The 25,777-nt window shown below is 36.4% G+C and overlaps 1 protein-coding gene and 2 pseudogenes across 6 annotated transcripts in view; 1 reads left to right on the top strand and 2 right to left on the bottom strand.

Moving 5' to 3' along the window:
* The window catches only part of CTNNA2 (catenin alpha 2), a 1,043,800-nt gene that overhangs the window by 871,144 nt on the left and 146,879 nt on the right, over positions 1-25,777 (bottom strand). The gene's annotated exons all lie outside the window — the stretch shown is intronic.
* LOC111738384 lies at positions 4,452-4,571 on the bottom strand (annotated as a pseudogene).
* Positions 9,567-9,685, top strand: LOC111738362 (annotated as a pseudogene).

The raw sequence follows: 25,777 nt of genomic DNA on the forward strand, positions 1-25,777 counted from the left end.
AAGAATTAAAAATTAACATAACACAGCAGGGCTAGCAGATGTACCTAATCTGTAGGCAAAAGATAAAAAATTCTTAAAGAAGAGTTTAATTTAAAACTTTAAAAGTAAGAAAGCAAAGGGAATACAAACAGCAACCATATTAAGTTTCTATTGTATAGCAACCCAGAGCAAATGAGTGGGTATCAGGAGTAAGATTTCACTTTCCAAAGGTGAGCAATAAGACCAAATTCAGAGATGTTAACACATAAAGGAAACTGAATGACCCATCTCTTTACCTGATTAAAATCATCTTATTCCAAATTTGAAAACAACCTATAATCTGTTATACTCTTTGAAGCTACTGATACCAAGTAATAGGTTTTTGAACCAGTCCCTGTCTGTGTTTTCAAATAGATGTTTAATCCCTGGGTAAGTGATGTTTCAAAATAGACATCCAGATTAGAATGCACCCACCTGTCAAATGTAGCAGAAAATAGCCTCTCTGCTAAATTGGAGAAAGATAAATTGTCCCCACAGTGCTATAACAAGCTCTCCAGATTTCTTCTTAATGTTTAGAATCTAAATGTCTGGACACAGCTGTTCTCAGTCTTGTTTCCCTGCTTTGATTTCATCAATGCCTCCTCCAAATGGAGTGTTTTCTCTAAAGGTAACCACTTGACCACTGACTCTGTGTGTGTGTGTGTGTGTGTGTGTGTGTGTGTGTGCGCGCGCGCGCGTGCGTGTGTGCACGCGCGCACACGCACAGATGAGACAGAGGACCCCATATCTTTAGGACTCACCAGTTAACATCACATTTGAGCTCATAGTACAGATTCAGAAGCAGAGGTAAAGTGAGGGTCTAAATGGCTGATGCTCATTCCAAGACCAATTTGCCAATGGGAAACCACTGATTTTAGACAAGCCCTACATTATGAAAAGGGTGGTCTATGAATGCTATGACTAGATTACTAATTTGTGAAACTCCAGAAGTAGTCAGAAATAACAAAATTATTGTAGGTAAAAGTGCTTCCCCAGAAAGGCAACACAAGAAAACATGAAAGGAAGCAAGTTAACTAAGATTCAAATTAAGAAATTTTAAGGTACTTAAAATCCTTTAGTTGTTCTCCATTGCCTTTCAGAAAACTGAAATCCTTTAAGGCAAACTATAGGAACTTTCATGTTCTGACTCCTTAACAACCTTTCATCACTCATCTCACTTCTTGTGCACTACAATAGGAGTTAGAAAACTTTTTTTGTAAAGGCCAGATAGCAAATATTTTAGGCTCTGAGACAATATCACTGGCAACTATTCAGCTCTTCTGCTGTAGCACAAATGCAGTCAGATAATACATTAATTAAAAAGGAGCGGGGCGCTATGACTGTGTTCCAGTATAACTATTTACGGGCACTAAAATTTGCATTTCACATAATTTTCACATATCACAGAATACAGCCATTCGTCTTTTGATTTTTTAAATTCATTTTAAAATGTGAAACAGAGAGGCCATACAAAAACAAATGGTGGTCTGCATTTGGACCACAGCCATGGTTTGCCCATCTAGGCACCTCCGCAGTCTCCAGTTCACTCAGACAACAGTCTATGATTCCTTAGAATAAAATAATTTGAGTACTCCACACACATTATGTTCCTTTTGGCACCAGGGCTTTCTACTTGTCCCTTCTCTTGCAATACTCTCTTCACATCCTTCTTTGACAAACTAATTTCTGCTCACCTCTCACCTCTCGATTTCTCTAAGATGCCTTCCTGAGTCCCTCATGTCTGTGTGTGATGCCCCTTTTATATGCCCAGTGACTCACTAGAGTTCTACCCCACAGGACTGTGATGCTGTAGGCCCAGTACAGACCCAGTACAACTTGGCCTGAATTGTTGTCAGGGTATGTCCTATGATAGGCACTAAGGTAGTGCTCAGTAAATGTTGACAGAATAAATGGCTAAAGGTAGATCGGAACAACATTAAGATGATAAGTTGACCTGGGTTAGACTAGCCATTGGGTGTTGGGGGACTTTCAACAAAGACAAGTTTGAATGAATAAAAATGAGGATGCAGTAGTTTAGCAGAGTGATCAGGAGAAAAGGTCCTGATATCAAACCTGCCTGAGCCCTGGATCTACCACTCACGATTTGTATGACCCTCAGCAAGTGGCCAAAGTATTCTATACCACAATTTTATCATCTGAGGGATGTATTTCATAAGAACTAAATGCATTCACAATAGTGGAACATAGTGCTTGACACACAATAAGCTATCAGTAAAACAGCTTTCATTAGTACTGAAATCAGCCAGAAAGGAACCCAACCTCATGGACTCTACAACTAAAAGTGAGAACTTATATTTTGTTTTTCATCAATAAGTTTAATAACTCACCACATACACAAAAAACTGTCAGCAGAATCAATCAGATTAGGGAAACTGGAACAAAGAATCAAAAACAGATTTATCTTCAGAGCTAGAGTCTACAGATACAGAAATACATCTAGAATTGCAAACATATGAGAGGAAGAGAGAGATAAAAATCAGATTTCTCACATGGCATCAAAATATTCTAAGTGACCATCTCAAAATGCAGGACTGGGGATTCAGTCAGAAAGTCTTACTGAAAGGAGACAAGAAGGAGAGCCGCTTTCTCTATGTCACGACCTAAGCCTTCCTCCACCGCCTCTGTTACCTCAGTTCCCTGGGAGGGGGCAATAGACAAGAGGTGTGACATACACAGGGCATTTTGAATTGAAGGTGTCCTTAATATTTTATCATGGTGGTTTATAGACTTTGCCAACTTTCACTCATTTTTGTGGCATCCCAATTTCTTTACTCTTATTTTTCATTCTAAGGAGGGCATAATAGCAAGGTTGTCCATTGGCCACTTGCTCCCAGAAGGCTGAAGCTTCCATTGCTGATACTGGGCAAGAAGGGACTGGAGACGGCTGACTATTGACACCTGGCTCTCATGGCAACCCCATTGTCTTACGTATCCCATCCCTCTTACCCTCAGGGGCTGTGTTTGTGGCTGGACATAATGGTATCAGTATCAGAAGTTCTATGAGGTTAAACCTTACTACTCCCATAGGCCATGGGAATGAAAAATGCAACTCTTATTGTTAAAATTTCAAAATAGATTGTATGGTGAGTATAATATTACCTATAATACTATGATGAATAATTATTACATAGATAAAGTTACATACCTAACCAGCAACACTGAAATTTTTACTATCAAGATTAGTTAATTGATATCATTATGAATAGATATAAATTGGTTACCAAATACATTTAAATAAAAAGAATTTTTCAAAGTTGACTCAGTATGGAAATACCCCCACTATCTCATCCCCTTAAAGTAAAAAATATAGTATGCTATGAATGTGAACCTTTGTATAGATTTTTGTATATAGACCTTTGATCTAGAATTAAAAAACAGATTTCAATATATTGTTTATAATTATAAGCTAATGTTTAATGAGCCCCTGCTATGTATATCTATCCTCTCTCTCTCTCTGTCTCTCTCTCTCTCTTTCTCTCTCTCTCTCTCTCTCATCTATCTATCTATCTATCTAGAATAAAATAATGAGGTATATGTTTTTATTAACCTCAAGTCATGAATGAGGCAACAGGAACAAAAAAGTAAAGTAACTTACTCAAGATCATAGAAAGTAAATGGCAGATCTTATTAATGTTCCAGTCTATCAAGCTTCCTACTTAGATTTACTAATTTTATTCATTGCTTATTATGATTTTAATCAGGAAAACATAAATATCACCTTGTCACCATGTCCTACAGGCATATTGGAAAGGTGGCCTATTTAGTTTTTTAGTTAGTAGTAGATTTTTCAGCATAAAGTTTATTTTAGGTACTGAGATAAATCAGTCTTGCATATAAGTGCACACACATATGCACATTCATTCACATATACACACACACGTACAAGCACATACACACATCCCTTTTTGCTATCTCACTCTTTGCTTCTCGTTTCCTACCTCATTACCATAGAACCATGTACTCAGTGAACTATAAAATAACCCCTACTAATATGCTGGGAGATAATTACTCTCAAATTATTCTTCCAAAGAGGGCCAAACTAAGGGGGTCTAATAGACACTCTCTATACCAATTACATTTCATGTATGATCATTTAAAAATTCACTGTTACCGAATGAAAATGTTACATCCTGCAGTTCACACTCTGTGTAACTGTTTAAAATTTTAAACACAAATACAACTCCCAAGTGGTAACGTACAATGAAATAACTGAAGTGAGCGAAAGTTCTATTTATTCATCTTTACAACCTCTGTACTTCCAATTTATTGTTTAAATGAGAGAATATATAGTACCACGGATTCTGGAGACATGAACTACATCTTTTTTTTTTTTTTTTTAGCGAGGCAACCCTTGGTTGACCTCACAGATCACAAGGGCCTTGGTTAGCTTATAATCCCTTTTTTTTTTTTAACGCCTACAGCACCTGGTCTTCCTAAGTGGTCTACCCATCCAAGTACTAACCAGGCCCAACCCTGCTTGGCTTCCAAGATCAGATGGGATCGGGCTTGTTCAGGGTAGCATGGCCACAGACAACATGAACTACATCTTAAAAGAATCTAAATAAGTCCGAACTGTTAAGAACTTAAACATACTCTTGACCACTTAGCTTACAAAGCAATTGTATAATTGGAAATTATCCAAATTAACGTCCACATGAAATATAATGCCTAAAATAAAAAATATACTAATTTGAAGCTTACATATATATTATTATAACTAACAGTAACCTAGCATCTTTTTTGGAATTTCTATACCAAAAAAATAATATTTCTTGGGGGGTGAGAGAAAATTTCATCACTAAGACTGTTTAGAATTGATATAACAAGGTAATAATGAAAAGTAGACCAACTTTGTATGATTTTATCATCACTTTTAAGTTATCTAGATTATATTCCCTCATTGGTGGTACCTGGGGGTACCTATACTAACCACCCTCTTGGTACACCACTGAGTCTAAAGAATATCTGTTTGGTGAGTTTCAACTGAAACACCACATGGAAGTGCTTTATAACTTGTAAATAGTATAATGGTGTGAAGTACTAATTTGTTTCAATAGTGTACTCTACAAGATTAGAAGGGCCTATTTTAGGAACCAAAGGAACTGGCTCACCATTGACAAAGTTACAGATGCTCTCCAGGAGGAGGAGATGTGCTTGAGAATTAGGTCAGGCATAGTCCCGGCTTTACAGCGAAAAAGAGATACCGACCTTAAAGACAGCAAGGCGAGGTCTGCCACATGATCAAACACTAATATCACACACCTGAACGTTATCCTAGTATTCTCTATCCAACACATTTGAAAAGGCAACTCAAAGACGTAATTTCTAGTTACATTTGCTTGATATCCAGGAAACTTAGGGGAACTGAATTTGACTGGTTGCGTTGACAGAGTGTCAGAACTGCAGGCAGAGTTTCTAGAAGAAAATGTGGGAGTGTAATAAACAAGAAATAGAGGTGCATCTCTGATTCTGTTTTTAATGCCTGTAATTTTAAAGCAGCAGTGACTGACTTCAGACTGTAGCTCTACAAAGTTTGTCAGGAGTGCTATTGCGTAACTGCGGGGTAACTATTTTCACACTCCAATTAAACTAACATCCTGGTGAGTCTAGATTTTTAAAATTAGGTTTCAGATGAAACTCGTTAAGTTCTATTTAAATTGTTAAGACTCATATTGATATATCCCTCTGCTCTAAAAATGACTAAGAATTCACTAATTAGCTATGTAATCTTGGGCAAACCAGTTCTTCCTGGCCACAAATTTTCTCATTTGTAAAATGAGAATTTAGACTTGACCATCTCTGACCCTCCTCTTCTACAGCTTTTAGATCTATGAGTGAAATGGCTTAGAAGAGATAACAATTAACATCTCGAGTTCTATTGAAACCTTTTTTCTTAGTTTAAAGACCATAATGACTTGCCAAAATTGTTATAAAAGTCTTCGTACAAAGGTGAGTCTAAGGATTTAAATTTGGCTCTAAGATTATTTTAAATTATTCAAGTTAATAGTTGCATATATTAAAGCATGGTCAAATGACAACTCTACCCTAACCCTAAGTACTTATAAATGAATGTAAATAAATCCATGACCTTCAAAACATAACAGAATTGAGCTTAGCTGTTTAAATTTTAAGTACTTAGTGCTTTTTCAAATGCAGTACTTCCTTTTAAAGAAGAGAATGTAGAAAAATATTAATTTTCTTTTTGCCTAAATTAGTAAACAAAGAAGGCTCCAAGATAACCCACTAAATGTTGTTGCTTTAGGCTGATATAACATAGTAATTTTCCCTTAACAACACAGATGCCTTGTTTTATTTCTTGAGTTTGCTATGAATCAATATACCATTCACAACAAAGTAAATGAAAATGTGTTCTTTTCTTGACTCCCTGCCATTGTTAATTCACTAGTTCTTAAAGGTGGAATAGATTTTTAAAAAGCCATTTGTTATCAACAAAACTTAATATTAAAATTCCTTTCTTTTTTTTTTCAATGTGGGGACATGATAGAATTCAAAATAATGACTGATTTAAATTTACAAAGGAGGAAAAAAAGGGAGTCTGTGCAAAAAGTCCCCACTAACATCCAGCACTCAAAAAAAGTCACTAGAAATGCTTTGGGTTTTATAATCTGTTACTTCTCCAACATCTTCTATTCACATGTAAAATCATTTCTCAGTGTAAAAGAATAAATGAGGCTTAAATAGATTTTATAGAATATACAGTTATTCTAAGAGCTGACCAAAAAAAGTGCGAGTCACTCCTTACCCTACCGCAGTTAAAAATAAATTCTAAAACATAAAGCTAGAGATTTGTTGCAATCAAAATCCTGTCTAAACAATCAATGCCAGAATATTTTCTTTAACGATATATATTTTTTCTTGGTTGAACAGTCTCAAATTTTTTTTCTTTCTGAACTTTATGAAGCATAAAAAATGTTATGAATAGTTTTCCTGACTCACGGCCACTTAATGTCTTCTTTAAAATTGAATCTTTAAAATTGAAGTTTTAAGTGCAACATTTCTAAGTTAGGCAAGGCGATTTGACAGCACTATATAAAAGCATTAAGTCTGCAGCTGCTGTGAGCTTGTCTGAGTTGGGGGAAGAATCTCCTCTCTATACATTTGAATAATGTTCACTGAAATGTATTGCAATTAGGCTATTCATACTGGCATGTAAAAACGCCATATGAGTAATACAATAATATCTGAAAAAAACCATGGCCCTCAATTCTTCCTAACCCCTCCACATCAGTATCATCAGAAAATAGTCATAATCACAAACCTCAAGCAGGCCCTTAGTGATGCCCTAAAATGTGACTCTCATTCATCCCAATAATTACGTCACATCTTTCCCTCAATTCTCAATCCAACTCTCTTCTCCAACTTCATTATCACTCGATAACCTCCTTGCATTTTAATATTTCTGGAAGGAATGAAATGAGAAGAGAACATACACATACCCCACTATCATCTCTAGCCAGCACTTGCCCATGTACCTTATTCTCTGACTTTCCTCATATGGAAGTAAGTACCTTCATGATAAAGTTCTCAGTTTTCCCAACATAATTTCTTGAAAAGACTGTCTTTACCCCGTTGTATATTCTTGCCTCCTTTGTCATAGATTAAATGATCATATTCACGTGGGTTTGATTCTGGGCTCTCTGTTCTGTTCCATTGATCTACATGTCTGTTTTTATACCAGAACAATGCTGTTTGATTACTATAGTCTTGTAGTATAGTTTGATATCAGGTAGTGTGATACTTCCAACTTTGTTCTTCTTTCTCAAAATTGCTATGGCTATTCAGGGTCTTTTATGGTTTCATATAAATTTTTGGATTATCTGTTCTAGTTCTGTGAAAAATGTCATTGGTATTTATCATTGATAGGGATTACATTGAATCTATAGATTATCTGAGGTAGTATGGACATTTTAACGATGTTAATTCTTCCTATCCGTGACCATGCTATATGCTTCCATTTATTTGTATCTTCTTCAGCTTCTTTCTCCAATGACATAATTTTCTAAGTACAGGTATTTTATCTCCTTGGTTAAATGTATTTTTAGGATATTACTGTTTTTGATGCAATTGTAAATGAGATTGTCATAACCTGTGTATTAATGTAGGGTATATAAGAAGTTATAGATGATATCTTCTTCCAAAGAGAAATTAGTTTGGTTGTGAGCAGAATATTATGGTAGAGACACATCATCTTAATCCAGTAATGAAATGAGCTGATTTGAAACTGGGCTTTAGTCCTGATCCCCATATTCACCCATTCCTGAGTCCCAGATAAAAAATGTGAGCTGTTGTGGTAGGTTACATTTCAAAAATTCTTTTAACAACCTATGTCCATTTCTCTTGGTTCTAGGCATGCCTCTATGAAACCCTTATCAATATAGTAAGACAAAAATCCTAGCATGTCATTTTTGAGTATAGATAACAAAAACGCCTGTACTTTTACCTCTCATTCCTTAGGGTTCTCATTTTTGAAACCTAGCTACAATACTGTCAGGAAACCCAAACTAGGCAACTTGGCGATACTAAATGAACAGGACACATCTTGTGTTTGGATTGACGTCCTCAGCCAAGACTCCAACTGACAGCCAGCATCAAGTCCTACACATATGTGTGAAGGCTCTTACAGATGATCTCGGTCCCCAGACATCATATTACCCCCAGCCTTTGAGTCTTGCCAGTTGAGGCTTCAAACACTGTGAAACAGAAATCAGGCACAGTGCTGTCACCTCACTAAATTCACGAACCACAGAAGTTATGAGTATAATAAAATAATTGTTCCACAACACTACATTTAAGGTGATTTGTATGCAGCAATAGTAACTGGAAAGGAGCCTTTTAAACCTCTTTTTCCTGAACTTCTATTTCTTTCCCCATAGGCCAGTGAAACTGTCAAAAGCAATTCTCAGCTCCTCACCATCTTATTCATTGTCTTATAATTGGCAGATAGTCATACTTCTGGATTTCTCCTCTTTCCAAAATCCTGACTGGTCAAGAGCTTGTTCACATAGGACCTTTCTAGTTTTTTGTTTGTTTTTTTCAGTATTTTAGTTAACCTTGGTTAGGAGGGTTCATTTGAAACAATTTAATTCTAGCATATGTCAACCCTTCCCACTGGATTCTTAATTTAAATCATCTCTCACACACATACATTTTTAATTTCCAAAAGTCCTATTTAGGTTGTTTTTAATCATGTTTGTTTTTAATATCTTTTCATTGCTAAGATTCTAAAGCCTCCCTTAATTCTGAAAACGTTAAACAAACTTATTTTTTATATTTATGTCTGATAATTCCAATTACTATTGCCCTAGTGAATGTGATTCTCCTGTGTTTGTTTGTTCTAGTGACTCTCACATTATATTAATATTTTTTGCCTTAAGCACATTTTTTAACTATACCTTGAAAAATTATTTATGCCTTAAACACAGCTTTATATTTCCAAAAAATCTGTTTCTGCCAATTTCTTAGTTCACAATTATCCTGGGATCACCTTACATTAAATTCTTCATTTGGTCTACGGCCATGCCACTCTGAACAAGCCCGATCCCATCTGATCTCGGAAACTAAGCAGGGTTGGGCCTCGTTAGTTCTTGGATGGGAGACCACCTAGGAAGACCAGGTGCTGTAGGCATAAAAAATAAAAAATAAGGGATTGTAAACTGACAAGGTCCTCGTGATCTGTGAGGTCAACCAAGGGTTGCCTCACCTAAAAAAAAAAGAAATAAATAAAAATTCTTCATTTGGAGTTTGATCAGACAGATAGTATGAATTCTGACTGCAAAACCTGTTGAAGGTCTACTCAAATTTTCAAGGGGAATATTTTTTTTTCTTTCACTCAGGCCCAGGTTAAGAAAGACAAGATGGTTTCACTCTTTGTGGATTGCATTTATTAACAGATTTCTCTTTTATCCCTTGGTCTTCCCACTCTGTGAGGGGAGTCTCTTATTCAACTCCCCATCTCTAGCACAATTTAGACTTTATATCCTGTATACTCTGGACTATGCATCCTTCAACAGAAAACTGTCAGATAAGCTATGTGTAAAATCCAGTTTGAGCACTTATCTTTCAAGCTTGCCATTTTCTCTTCTTTTTTCAGGGTTTTGGGATTTGTTGTTGTTTTTCCAGGTCGCAACACATCCAAAACATGCTTTTATGTTTCCAGTTTTTTAGTTATTTTCATTAAAAGAGTCACTTATACCCAGCCTACTCTGTACATTCTTTCAAAATGGTAGTCAGGAACTCAGATTTATATGTGATTTTCATGTGATATACCCAGTTAAAAAATGCATTGCAAAGCAAACAAAACAAGGTGGATTAAGTCCCAGGGATGCCAGTCCGTATCCTCTGGCCAGCTCAAATAAAAGTAAAAGCTAATAAAGAAAAATTATCTGGAAGTACAAAAAATGAATCCAAATAACCTGCTAAAGGTTTCTTGCTGCTGCTTAATCTGTAACAATATCTAAAATATTTTTGTTCTTAACTCAATTTTTTTTATACATTTATAAGAATTAGAAGGCTACTGTGTCCCTGAAGAACCTGGAAATGAGAGATACAAGATGACTTTTTGAAAGTTAAACTGAAATTTAACACAGAAACTTTCACTAGGATCTTAAGTGAGCCAGGGGCATCATGCTCTCGCAGCAGGTGTCCTTATATTTTATTCACCTATCACTCTTGATTCCATGTTTACCAAGCAATTTCCTGATTCCACATAATCCTGTCTGTGAGCAGAGAATATGTTAATCATGCTGACAGGACTATCTAGAGTCTGGGTTATAGTGATTTCTCTCAGTAAATCAGTCAACTGATGTCTGACTATGATTTGGCTTCCATTATAGCTTAACTGAAGAGTGACATAAACTGCTTATTTCCAAAGAAATATTTCCGCTGGGTGTAACCATTGCATTTCTCACTGTGAACTAATGGAGTGGTATATGTCTCCCTAATCACTCCTGAATTTTAATTATCTCTCAGTTGTCTCTCACTCTAAGCATTGACTGGATCATAGTATTTTTCAAATTGGGATAGCCATATCATCAAGAACACACTGTACAGTACCAGGGTATGTGAAAAGCCTTAAGCATAATACAGGACATCCTTCTGAAACAATACTTAACAGAAATATTAGAGGAAATTATACATTTTTTATTAAAATAAGCACAAATATTTTCTATAAAATTTATATTCATCTTAAAACTAAAATTGCAATTTCTAAGAAAAGTTGCCACTTGCTACCACCAACCACAAGTGGTTTAATCACCAGATTCCCAAGACTACTTCAGTGGCAAAGGTGACGATCCAGTACCTGGGCATTATCATCAAGTAGGACTTCCACTTCCATGTCTTCCACTTTTCCTCTGGTTGTTTTGTTGCTGCTGCTGCTGTTGTTGTTTTTTAATGACTTCTATACTTCATTTTCTGGTTCTTACTTCTCTTTTCCATTCTGTTGATCAATCTGTTTGTAATGCTGATAATTCTATTTTGTGGTCATTGTAGAATGATTTTGCTGTTTGTTTCTCAGAGTATAAGCCTTACCTAGTTCAATTAATAAATATGAAGTAGAGTAGAAATTCAATTATCATTACCTAATAAAGTATTTTGTAGCTAAATTGTCTACGTGAACGCCACATTAAGACATAAACATTTATATTAGCTTTATTCTCAAAAACTGGACAGGAAGTTTTCATATTTATACCTTTTTTCTTTGGCTCCAGGAATTAGCATGGCAGCTATAACTTAGTCTAGGTTTGGAATAATGAATAGCATTCATCCATCTCCTTAGATGAATTCTTCAACAGTGTCCTCTTGCCTTCAGAATAAAGTTCAATCTTCTTGCCATGGATTAAGTATGATCTTCCTCCAGCGCACCTCTCAGAGCCTCATTTCTTGTCATACCTTCAACCTGCCTACTGCCAAGACTGAAATTCTTTCAGTTTCTTAGTAACCATGTTCATTCTCATGTCAGGGACTTTGAATTTCATGCTTCCTCTGCCCTGACTACCCCCGTCCAACTATCATCTCGTGGTTACCTTCACTCTTCAGATCTCTATCTAGCTAGGAAAGCCTCTCTCATTCTGCCTTCCAAACTTGGGTTACATGCTCCTCATATGTAGTACTTCAGTGGTCAGTGAAAAATTTTGTAAGTTTTCATTACCAAATTGACCGTTTGCTTCTCCATATTCTTTTATGGATTGCAAGTTAACTAGAACACTGATTCCTACTCCCTGTATCCTTCAGCTGACTAATTACTGTTTACTCCTTTAGATGTTTGGGCAGAGAATGCTAAAAATACTTCCTTTATCTATTCTTTCTTTCTTCCTTGTAGCACCCACAGTTTAGCCGAGTATCTTGCTGTCCAATGCAGAGTATATTCCTCAGCCTCTCTTGCAATTAAGTGTGGCCTTGATATGTGGGCAAAAGGCCTACGAGCAACTTTCAGGTCATGGCCAAAAGAACACTTGTGCCGGCCCCTCTGTATACATCTTCTTGACAGCTGGGGAAGGATGCTGACTCTAGCTCAATGAGGAAGCCACACATTAAAGTTGGTATAAACATCCTGATAATCTCATATTCCTTATTCCAGACTGCAATTTGGGAGAGAAATAAAATTATATCTCTTATTTGAGTCAGTTAAGATAATCAAATTTCTGCGTTATAGCAACCCAGCCTCACTCATTTAGATGTCATTTCTTCAAGGATACTTGCATGAATCTATCACCAGACTATAAATTTCGAAGGCCAGACACTCAATTCATACCCATTTAATGACACATAAATTAATAAATGAATGAATGACCCCAGGAATTTAAAATTATATACTAACCTAATTTATGAATAGAACATCAAAAATTCAAAATGAAATAGCAGTATAATGAATCAAGCAGTATCTTTAAAGAATAAATTAGCAGAGATAAATATAATTACAGAATTAAGAATAATTAATATCAGTTTACCTACTAATGTTATTCCATTGGTCAGAGTATAAGGAAAATGTAATCACCATAAGGCTAAAAACTTGGAGCGAGGGAGCAAGTAATGCCCTCTCTCCTCCATCAGCATTGATCACAGATCCTCCAGATCATGAGGAAGTGGGGAGGAGGATTGAGCTCACAGAGCCCAGAGGGACTAGGAAAGAGGTCACCTTAGGAGGGAGAAAGCAAGCAAAACATTTAAAGAAAACTTTGACAAACCTTCAGTGTCGTGTATTGACATAAAGGAAAGAAATGTATATCTTAATTTCATGGCAAGCAAAGTAGCACATACTAATCAATGGGCCATGGACCAAACTCTCTCATGCAATTTATCCAAAACAATTAATGCACTTATCAAAGATGCTGCTATCGTTTGTTTTCAAATAATTCAATATAGTATTAGAAACCTTCATGCAAGTAACTGTCTTGGCTTATCTGGTATCAAAAATTATTTTATCTTTGGCTCCTGAAGACTGATTACTTTAGGGAAACTGAAGGACAAAGTTTACAAGCTCTATTTTAAATCATTTAACTCATATCTGGTTGGAACCGTAAGAAGGCTCCAGTCTGAATTTCTATATGAATTTCTCCCCTTATACTTCATGACTCATTTACAATTCTAGATTGCTGGAATATTTTAAATGTTTTATTCACATTATGGGGTTTTATGAGCATTTTTTTAATTGTAGAAGCAAAAGCGCCTTTGTTCAGGCTTTAAGTCTCAGTCTTGCCAAAAGAATGGAAGCAGATTACTTCAATCCAAACTAATTTAGGTTCAGATTTTTAATGCAAATTTTTAGCTACAAATATTTAGCCTAAAAAGTTTAAAGAAAAATCATTTCACTTGACAAACAGAAAGTAGATGTTAATCCATAGAAACCCAGTACACAAACATTCTTGCTCATCTGAATTTATTAATCTGAATCTTATAAAAGAGAGGAGCAATGCCACTTCCTAGGAAGAAAAATCAGATTTAAAGTGTAATTCCTTACTAACAAAGATCCGTTATTTTTCAAAGATAACTTCTAGAATCCACTGAGGGATATTTTAAGAATTTTCTCTCAATACTGCGACAGTCAATACCATTTTAGGATCTCTATGACAAGCAGTCCACGTAAATACCCAGCAACTTATCCAGTGATTACATGGTCTAGCTAGATATGATTCCCAACAAGATTTTCTTTTTCTCTCTGAAGCAGTTAAATTTTTCCATACTACAGTCCATGTTACCTGTACAGATTGGGCCTGCTCATTTGCATGCAAACCATATCAACATTAATGAAGTTAAATAAAAAACGAAGGTTCAGAACCATGTAATTATATCCTAAGAGTTGTTTTCATCTGAAATAACAAGAAATTTGAGACAGAGGATTTCGATCCATGTGGGAAGCTCACTGGTCTGCATGGGTAAGGTCGTTGTTTCATTTTGCTAATAATACACTAACGACTCTTGCCGATTTATGGATAGTTCTTTGTGCTTATGTCACTTAACTCCCTCCTAAAACCCACTGACATCTGCACTCTACCATCACCTGCCTTTTACAGGAAAGCGGAGAGACACTTAGAAAGATTATGTAACAGGTGCAGAAATCCAGAGCTTGAAAGTGACAGAGCTTGAATTTGAACATATATGTCAATGCGACATCAAAAGACGTACACTTAACAGCTATACTGATGTGGTCTAGTTGATGATCCCTCTAATATAACAGAAAGGAAAGCTTCAGACACAAATGCCTCTAAGAACTGTGTACTGGGGCAGGGGCAGGAGAGAATAATACCATGGAAAAATTGAAATTGATGTGTTAGATGGGATGACACAAAACTCATACTTTTTAAACATTTCTCCACTTAATCCCATCTCCTACTGCTATCTTAAAGTCCCGTGATGCCTGAGGTCCCCATCCTGCATTGCAGCAACCATTCAGAACAGAGGGTGAGTGCAATTACATGTGCAAAGCTCTGCCCTGATCAAAAAGTCAGTTTCCCTCTTTTCAAAGTTTTATGACCAACACTTGGCAATAGCAGAATAATACTTCACATGTACACTGAATTTTCACATTACTGAAAACACCTTTAGAGGAAATATTCACATCAAAAATGTCCTAATATTAAGTTTTCCTGGAACTCTTTTGAATCAATAACATGATTTAATGAAATTCTGTAACAGTAGCCTCCCTGATGCCTGTTAGTACTCTTGATACCACAAGAAATCAAAAGGCCCCGGGCACAAGGTCCTGCCTCTCAGTAGCTTCAAATCTCAGTATGGTGCATTCAAGGACAGTCTTCATTTTATGTACAGTCCATTATTTTTGTCTTTTACAAACAATTTTTTGTACTTCTATGAACTCTTTTCAACATGGGAAATAAGATAAAAAATTCAAGAACATCACTAAGACTGTCTCTTCCCCTCCTGTGAGGTCACTGGCAGAGCAGGAGCATCTACAGCAGGAAGGGTCTTTTGTTGATTGGCCTCAAACTAAAAATAACATTCAAATAACCTCTCTCTTCAGCATAAAGGAATTAGCTAAATTCATAGTATGAATATTCATGAAAGGAACAAGATCCTAAGAGAGAGTAAGTCTCTAGATCCCCAAGACTTTCTGTTTCCTTCATTTGCTGCCTAGTTTAATACAACACCAAAACCAAGAACTTACATGGTACAAATGGTTGCCAAGTGACAATAAGGGTCAGTCCAAAAATAAGAATAAAATCAAACTTTCCAAAATAGAGATGTGAGCACTGCTTTCTCTTCTACTCTGCTGCTCATCCTCTTTTCCCAACTTGTTACAAAACATTTCCAGTTCCTGAGATGATACCTGGGGAAATCTCCAAGTTTTAACAGTTAGTGTAGAAAGAACAGGTTCTTTTCTGAATGCAAAGCTGCAAGTGGGCCTAGGAGTGTTGGCCCGGAAATTATCTCCTTGCTCTGGAGGTCGTGGGGGGAGAAGACATAAGGGAACCTCTCTTTGCACTGCATCTCCTGACAGGGAGCTCACCCAAGAGCAGGAGAGATTAAACACTCACTGCTCCCTTCCATCCTCCTTCCATTCCCCCTTCCTCCACCCACCTCAAAGCAGAGCTGTTGCAGGTGTACAGGGAAGTAGGAGTGAGAAGCTGAATGACACTTAAATTGTTGAAGCACTAGGAAAATCAGAATACATTAATAAAACCAAATACCCTAACTGGCCTGGGCCATGGCAACTGCCACAAAGCAGAAACAAAACTCATTAGGAGGTGCAGCTCGGGAGGCATGCCAAGGACCACAGTTACAGAAGAAGGCTCTGGCATGGTGGCTCCAGCACGGTGAGGTTTACAGCTGCTCACAGTCAGAAAGAATGGGATCAGGGCAGAGCCCCCAGAACAGGGTATCTTAACAACTGCCACTGTGAATGTGTGAGTCACCTCAGAGCTGCCAAGGAAAGAGCTTGGGAACATGGTGGAGAGGGACGGCAGAGTGACAAGAAGGGATGGCAGCTCACCCACCATCAGAGGATTTATTATTAACACACACCTTTAGCTCTATCTCTCAGGTGGTTATGGCCTAAGAAACATGTGCCCATCTGAAAAAAAATTGAATTGTCTTCCTTCAATATATTATTTTCTAGGTGTAAAACCACTCATTTAAAGGAAGTTAAACTACATTTTAAATACACCAGGGACGCACTGTTAAAAGTGAATTAGAATAAATTAGCTGGGAAGCAAAAACCACTTTCTTATAATGCTGGCAATCACTTCCTAAATTCTCTATTTCATTTTATAAGTAAGTGTTTCTGTGTCTTAATTTCCTGCAAAGAAAGCCACACAGGTATAGGGTATTGATACACACACAAATACAAATGAACCAAAATAAAATAAAAATCTGAAGAGGGAGAACTGTGAAGTCGGCGGCAGAAGCAGCTTTCTTCTTCCAGCAAAAGTGTTGGGAAATATCTGTAGATTTTACTGAGTTGTATGCTGTGATTTATATGTTGTCTATAAGAGAGAGGCTTCTGCATTTATAGTGGAGGAGAGAGCAAGCGTCTATTTTCAAGAAGACTCAAAGGTCTAAGAAAAATATAAAGTTTGGGAAATTTGGAAAACGTGATCCACCATGACCCTAAGAAAACTGAGGCTGCAATTCTGCCTTGAAAGCAGCAAATAATCTAGGAGGCAGAGGTTGATGACTCCTTAAGAGGGCCTAGTGGGACAGGAAGGAATCTGTAGCTGGAGCAAGGAGGGGAAAGGATCAGCTTGGTCTGGGACTCAGACAGGGATACAGCCTATTGCTGGGGTCCTAGGAGGGAAAAACTATGGCGCTAGAGGCGTTCTACCTTAAAATGCAATGATGCTTGAAATTGGAGCATTAAATTGGGAGCTGATCAGGTGGAAACTGTTGTCTCATAACCAGACAACCCAGGGAGAGCTTTAGGTACAATGTAGTAGATTCTGGAATAACTTTCTGCTTTTTCTCTCTGTTTTACTTTCTGTAGAGAGTTTACTAGTTTACTTCCCACATCTTCAAAAACCATCACACCATACCCTAAGCCTGATAATTTTATCATGAGAGGAAGTCTTAGAGTTTCTGGTACTTTTTAGATTAGGACATAAAAGCTCAGAGTAGTTAAGGCCACAAGGCTACTTAATGATATCCTGAGATAGCATTTAGAATATTAAACTATGCATGTATATGTGTGTTTACCACCACTCTTCCTTTTATCTATTTGCTTTTCTGCACTTGGACCACCTAGGTCATTTGGATTTATTGCTTAAGATAAGAAAAGCTTTAGCAGCAAACAGAGGGGAGAAAAGGACCCCGTTAAAAGAAGTAGGCAAACAGACAACAAACTTGGCAGATTATCTGATGGATAAGACCTAGGCTCCCTGTCCCAAATCTAACCATCCCCACATGGGATTCTACAGCCTGGAAGAAGACAGAATTTCAAAAGGAGCGATGGGTATACAGAGAGTCACAGGCCAGATCGCTAGGCCCCTGAGGACAGAAACTGGATCTTCTCCCTGTTCCTCAGATAACTCTTGAGTAATTATATCCTATATTATCCAAAGGAACTGTGGATAATTACGCCTTAAAAAAGTGTAGTCAGACTGTACTGGGCAAAACTGATGGAGGGTCACCCCAGCTTTGGAGATGACACAGTGATAGAACCTCCTACAAAAGACAGAACAATCTGTGATCCCTCTTCTGAGCAGAGCTTTAGGGAAAGAGAAAGCTCCTTAAGCAAGGAGTCTAGGTAGCTGATGTATTTACAAAACTTTTCAGTTTCTCACATCTCAGAATGAATCCTTTCTACCCCAGAGTGGCTCTGAGTTTTACACTTTATAATCTATATAAAATATATTCATTTATATTTACTTATTTATACTTTATGACGCAGGCTTTCTCAAATGTTTGCTGAGTCTTTATTATGTGCTCATATTTCTAGCTGAAATTCCCTTTGGCACTGCATGCTATACGTGTCTGTGGAGCAGAAGCCTTGGCTAGCATCTAGACGCAGTATTCAGGGACAGTGGTGGGACACTGCTGCTGGCAGGCACTCTTAAAGCTTTTTGCCTGGACCTGGAAACACCATCTTCCTCCAGGCTGTGTTCAGACTCACTAGATACCCACTTGGCTCCTGAAACTAACCTTTCACACTTGTTGCTCTCAACTAGACATAGAAACCACCGTTAGTGTGCCAGGCCCAGAGAACAGTGTGAGGTCTGGAGTGGGAATTTTCTGCCTGTTCCCATGGATCAGACCCTTGGTGCGCTGGCCTGGGCCTACCACCCCTGCTCTCAGTTTCATTCCCTTACGACGTGAACTTAGCAGCAATCCCACATTCTCCAGCAGCAGGCACCACAGAGATTCTGAGCTATAATTTCCTTCTTCAATCATCTTTTACAGATTCTTCAATAATTCTTGTTCCACCAAAAGTTTTCAAATGCGCTTTTTAGGTTAGCTATTTGATTATCTGTTATTAATTTATTTAAAATATCTTTTCTATCATTTCCAGAATTTTGACGTAGAAGAAGGGATTGTAACATAGGCTCAATCAGCCATTATGAAACGAAAGCCAGAGGGCCAACTGAGGAGTAATCTGTCTGAATGGAGGGCTGGAGACCAGACAGTCAACAGGCTTCTCTTATGATGCCCCCACAAATGGGTGACCCCCAGAATATGGCAGCTGATACAATATGCTAACACTATATAACCCTCCTAGAACTGATATGTAACTCCAGGGGAATCTAGGAAAAACCTAGAAACTAACTGAGAACATTTCTTCTTCCTGGGCATAATGCGGGCTTAAAATAGAAGTTAAATTTAGTTATAGAAAAATTAAGTTGCATTTGTTTATATCCTTGTGAAGGTAACAGAGTGGGAAATACTCATTCATTCTAGAAATTTTTATTGAATTAAAACTATTATAATGCCTTTTAAAAAGAGGAGAAGAAAAAAAGAGTACTGGGGTTAAGATATAAGTCAGATTTAGGAATGAGATGACTAGAAAAAGGAATACCACAAAGTATTGACAAAAATAATAGGACCAAATGAAATAAGCCAGTTACAGAGACAAATACTGTATGAGTCCACTTATTTGAGGTATCTAGAGTAATTACTCATAGAGACAATAGAAGAATGGTAACCGCCAGAGGCTGGGGAGAAGTTTAATAAGTAATAGAGTTTTAGTTTTGCGAGAAGCAAAAGTTCTGGAGATTGACTCCAAAACAATACGAATATACTTAACACTTCTGAACTGTATTCTTCCACAATATTTAAAATGTAAGACAAAACACAAACAAGCTACTATGTGCCAAAGACTGTTCTGGGCCCTAAGGATTGCAAGATGTAATAGACACTTGTGTCGCCTGACTTCCTTTCAGTTTCTTCATTAACAGATCCCAAGAAGTATCTTGTCTTTCATAATGTAATTAATATTTTGATAAAGAAGATTTCTAATTTCTAATGCTTAGAAATTATTTGAAAATAAAATTTAATCTAAATAAGTACAGTCTATGCATATGTTCCAGCACTCAGATAAAGCCACATATTTGTTTTTTATTAGCTACAGAACAACGGTATAATTCCTAAGTCCCAGTTTTCTGAGTCATGTTCAGAATATGTCTTTTCTTAATGAAAGACTAAATACCTTATTTCAACTTTAGCTAGATACTTTCTCCACCCACTTGACAAGGCCATTAATATTCTAAGAAGAAAAATGCATTATCCACAGGCATAAAATTAGGTGATCTTGGTTTTTACAGTTTGAATCAATACCAATTATGGACCTTCAGTTCTCTTTATTATTACAATGGCTTCTATTCAAGCATTGGGTAACCATTTCTCCCCCTTTTGTCTTTCAGCTAAAAGTAAATCATGAAGAAATCAATTCTGTTTGGATACTTAAAATCATGACATTTACTGTTTTTTCATATTTTACATAGACGAATAGGTACTCATTATTTCAGCTAAATCAAAAGTATAGAATTAAAAACAATTCACTGATAATAGCTAAGTTTGTTATTTTTTATTTCTGCTTTTACTTTTATTAGCATTTATTTGATGTTGAATCTATTCCTGGGCCATAAATTTTCGCTTCTCCAGTTTCTCCCGAGATGTCTTTTTTTTCAGTGCAACCTCCTTTCCTGGTCTAGGAACAGTCTGCTCTTCTTCAGTGAGGATCATCTCTGTGCGGCAGAGGGAGCTCAGGTAGGGTTAATCCACCCATGAGCTCTGTACGATCGGCGCCACATCTTGGCAGCTTTGTTCACCAGGACACGCTCAAGGCCCTGAGAATCTATATCTAAACTCTTAAGTTCAGTACTACTCTCTGCATTTTTAAGCACGTGCAGCAAAAATTCAGCACTCTTTTTGGGCCACCAACCCTGCATCCAATGCCCTGCTCTTTGGCCTGGGCACACCATGCAACTCCACCATTGTAACGACAGAATAGCACACTTTATTTCTGCAAAGTGACATCCTTCAGATACTTGGTGGCTTTTCGGATATGCCTATCCTTGATGGTGTGGGCAGTTCAGAAGTTCTGAAAGTGAACACAAAGATTTGAACCTCTTGATTTGCATGATTTTGTGAGGTTTTCTGGGTCAAGTGAATAGCGAACCATTTTCAGAGGTTGCCTCAGCCTGCTTACGGAGAGAGGAAGCCGAGTTTGTTATCTTTTAAACATACAATTACTGTTCCTTGCAAAACACTTAAAAATAAGAAAGCTAATGTCAATTTATTCTGTTACCAACTGGAATTATCCAAACTACCATTAGCAAAGTCTCATGATAAATATTCCCTGTGTTAATTCTACATGACCTTAAACTCAACTGGCAATAAACTCCAGAACTTTGAAAAGAGGTCTCAAAACAAAGTACTTTTGGAGATTGAGAATTGTTATTTGAATTTCAGTTCTGGTTGCCAATAATAAAAAATGTCAAGTGAAAACAGTTTAGCGTACTTAACAAGTATTTTAGTGCCATTAACCATTTTCGAGTCCTCTCTCATTTACCATTTCCCTTCTATATCTTTCATCTGTCTTATTAAAAGTAAAATGGTAGATCATGGTGAGATGAACTATAGGTATAATACCATATACTATGGTATTCTCATTTTTATGATCATTTACTATATATATTTCTTATCCATTCTTTTCTGTCCTGTGACTTCTTTGAAAAGTGACACACATCCATGGACTAGACAACAGCAGACAAAGGCAATCAATACAGTGCTACAGAGGTGGCACCGAGCAGTGAAGAAGAAAGATGAGAGAGGTCTGGAACACAGTACGTCTTTCTCCTTGAAATTAACTATTGCCTTCTCCCAGACAAACCAAATCTTACTCTCAAGGTCCCACTCAACATCTATCTACTTGTTTCAAGTAAATTTCTCCAAAATAGGCCATTGACATTTAAACAACTACGTGGAAGCTAAGGTATCATATTCATTTGACTATAACATTAGTCAGAGTGTGATTCAGGAACCACACGCATAGGATCATGCAGGGCAGTTTTTAAAAACACAACTTTCCAGGAATGACATCAGACCTACCAAATCTGAAACTCAGGATATGGTGCCCTCTATGTTGCTAAAGTTTAACAACCACTTCCCCACAGCTTCCAACATAGGTCTATGCACTTTTGAGTAGATAGTGGCTAAATTAGAATTTGGAGCCAAAAGAGAGAAGACTATATTCAAAAAGAGAAAACATGAGCATTAAGTTTAAACATTGCTTATTAGGAAATGCAATACAGAACAAAGATAGAGTCAGCCTAAGGAAAAAAAGAAAACAGATATATAAAAATGATAGTGATCACAACTTCACAAAAAAATAACCATAGAGATAATGAGATATTCGAAAGAAGTGCTAACGCACACATTCCTGAGAAAAATTATTAAGACAAAAATGAGTGTTTTCTATTATAAAAGGCAAATAGTCATTCTTTTATTTGCAAATTCACAAAAATTGTATTACTCTGCCTAAAAATGTTAAAAAAGATGACTGAAGAAAAGGTTTCCTAATTTTGTATTCACAGGGGAAAACAATAGTTCTTTCTAACCAAGGTCAATATTTTAAAGAACAAAATCAGTAGAATTATTTTTCTTGACATTTTTAATTTTATATTGTCGGTAATGAAATTATATATATTTAATGTTTACAATATGTTTACATCACACACATATACATAATGAAAAAGTTACTACAGTCAAGCTACTTAATATATCCATCTCCTCATATAGTTACTGTGTCTGTGTGTCTGTGTTGAGAGCACCTGAAATCTACTCTTTGGCAAATTTCTAGTATAAACTACAGTATTATTAACTAAAATCTGTACATTGGATCCCTAGAACTCAAGCATCCAACATAACTACAACTATGTACACCTTGACCAACATCTCCCCTTTCCCCCATCTCCCTGCCCCTGGTAGCTACCATTCATTGCGTCTAAGTATTCAAATTTTTTAGATTCCACACATAAGTGAGATTATGTAGTATTTTTCTTTATGTATCTGGCACTTAGCACATCCTCCAGGTTCATACAGGTTGTGGCAGATGGCAGGATCACCTTTTTTAAGGCTGAATAATATTCCATTGTATATACATACCACATCTTTATCCATTTGTCTGCTGAGGGACACTTAGGTTGTTTCCAAATCTTTGCTATTGTGAATAATGCTGCAATGAACATGTGAGGGCAGATATCTCTCTGAAGTATTGATTTCATTTCCTTTGGATATATACCCAAAAAGCAGATTGTTGTATCATGTGATAGTTCTATTTTTAATATTTTGAGGAGCGTCCATACTGTTTTCCATAATGGCTGCACCAGTTTACAATCCCACCACCAGTGCATAAGGGTTCTCTTTTCTCCACACCCTGGCCAACATTTATATCTTTTCGTATTTTTATAACAACTATCCTGACGGGTGCGAGGTGATATCTCGTTTTTGATTTGCATTTCTCTGACATCCTTTATACTCTTCACAGAGTACATTTAACTTCTTTCCCTAAGAGCTATAATTTATTTTTGTACTTTAAACAATCCAAATACATGGAAACCTAGGTTACTATTAAGAAAACAAGAGAAATTAAAGATAACCTTTTACTTTAAATGTTACTTTTTAATATCTAGTATTTTTTATGCTCCAAAGGAAACTAACAACTTTTAAGGGTTACAAACAACTAAGATTCAATTAAGATACACTGTTGTGCTGTGAAGTCAACAACCCATGCAAAAACAACATGTTGTTAAACAGTATAATAATCTGCAATAAAAAAAAAAAAATGGGAAACTTTTATATAGGAAAATATGAGGATAAATCAATATTGCAAGAAGTTACTTTATTTTCTATTATCTTCATAAAGAATTTTTTTGGATGTTCAACTTTTCTAAAATGAACGTTTAATTATATGATGACAAAAACAAACTTAAAAGCATAGGATAATAATATTCTGTTTGTATCTTTCAAAAAGTTCACTTTCTGCTATTAATTATTTTTTCTTTTTTATTGTATCTCTATAAAAATTAGTTTTCTTAGAACTAATTTTTAAAAAGATAACTGGACTTTTTCTATTCATGTTCAGTTCTATTTCACTTGATTAAATTTGCTTTAATGATGGTGATTATTATTAATGGTCATGAGTGAGTAATTTCTAAAACTCTGGTTTGGTTTTCTCTAGAGAAAAATATTTCTTATTACCTTTTCATGGTGCCAAGGCTAATAATGGATAAATAACTGCATACTTTAAGAACTCAACTAGCGGTTGGGGATTTTGTCAACCTTCAAGGAATATAATCTTGGCTATGACATTTCTGTTTTTGTAAAACTTTATCAAAGGAACTCTTTGTTATCGATAACAAGTATTTCTTTAGGTTATAAATGTGTATATAGAGAAAACTTAATTTGTTTTTTACAAGCTGTAAATTAATTCACCCAGCTTATGCTCATTTATCTTCCACTATATATGCAAGTATGGTTAGTGTGCCTACATAAAAGAAAGTATTTTATATTTATTTGATAGAATCACCTATGGCATGTATGATCAACACACTGTGAAGTTTCATCTCTCAATGGCTAAATAGACAGTAATGCAGAAATCAAATCTGTGAAACTGGGTGACTCTCATGTTGACTTTGGATATCATTTATTCTAAATTTATACTCTAAGTCACAAGGCACTTCTCCTAATAAGAGCAAAATGTATTAATCATTTACTATGTGCAAAGCACATATGTATTAAGCATTTAAATGTAATAAGCATTTGCTAAATGCAAAGCACAAGTTTCCCAGGCATAATCTTGTCTGCTTCTCACTGCTTCTCCTGGCACTTAAACATGTTGAAAGGTAATCCCTTTTTTAAAGGCAGGTTTTAAAATTTAACTTGATTTTTTGCTTTTTCAGAATTTTATCTCCTCTTTTTTTCTCCATGAAAATATTTAGCTCAAAACTATATGCTCTATTGATTAGAGCTTGTCATCTTCTTGGACCTTTTTCGAAGAAATAGACAAATGGATGGAAAGGAAGATAACAAGTTGTCTCCAAGGCAGAGTGTGCGGGGGAAAAGTACTGAGTAACTTGAATACAGCACTAGTGTGATAATACAGAATGCTTTCATGCTATCACTTACCTGAGCTACAGTGACTTGAAAGTAGTAAAATGCATGCTATGTAACCCAGCCCTGACCTACAGTGAGGACTTAATTCTGCCTCCTGCTCCTTGTGGCATTCTAGCACAGCAAGGTAAAGTAAGAAGAAGTCACCAGTCAGGTGACAACATCCACTCCCTAAGGCTTCACAGGGCAGCGTGTCTCTTAAGGCACCATCTCATCCACACACTCGTGATAGTCCTGTGCACTCACTGTCTTGGTCTGTGCGGTGAGCGGTTAGCAGGCAAATTCTTGCTTCTTATGGGTGTGAAAGGGGAAGCGGATTTCTCTTACACATACTCCAACTGTCAGCTTTATCTATTGAAATTTCTTCTAAAATGTTTGCAAAAAATGTGAGAATACTTGTTTATAGTCTTGATTTTGAGAGTAGAAAAGGAAACATGAATTATAAAGTAGGGCAGGAAGTAAATAGAAACATCTTGAAGTCAAAATTAACATCCAAAATCTAAGCAAACAGAACATGATGTAGACAGAAATCAACATACGATGCGATGCAATGCTAAAAGCATTAACCACAAAACTTGGCTTCCATCAACCAAACTCAAACTGTCAAAAGCCATTGTGTCAATGTATCCATTTTTACCAAAAAAAAAAAATAGATATTACT

The sequence above is a fragment of the Pteropus vampyrus genome, unplaced genomic scaffold (genome assembly GCF_000151845.1).
Source record: "Pteropus vampyrus isolate Shadow unplaced genomic scaffold, Pvam_2.0 Scaffold37, whole genome shotgun sequence".
Lineage (NCBI taxonomy): Eukaryota > Metazoa > Chordata > Mammalia > Chiroptera > Pteropodidae > Pteropus > Pteropus vampyrus.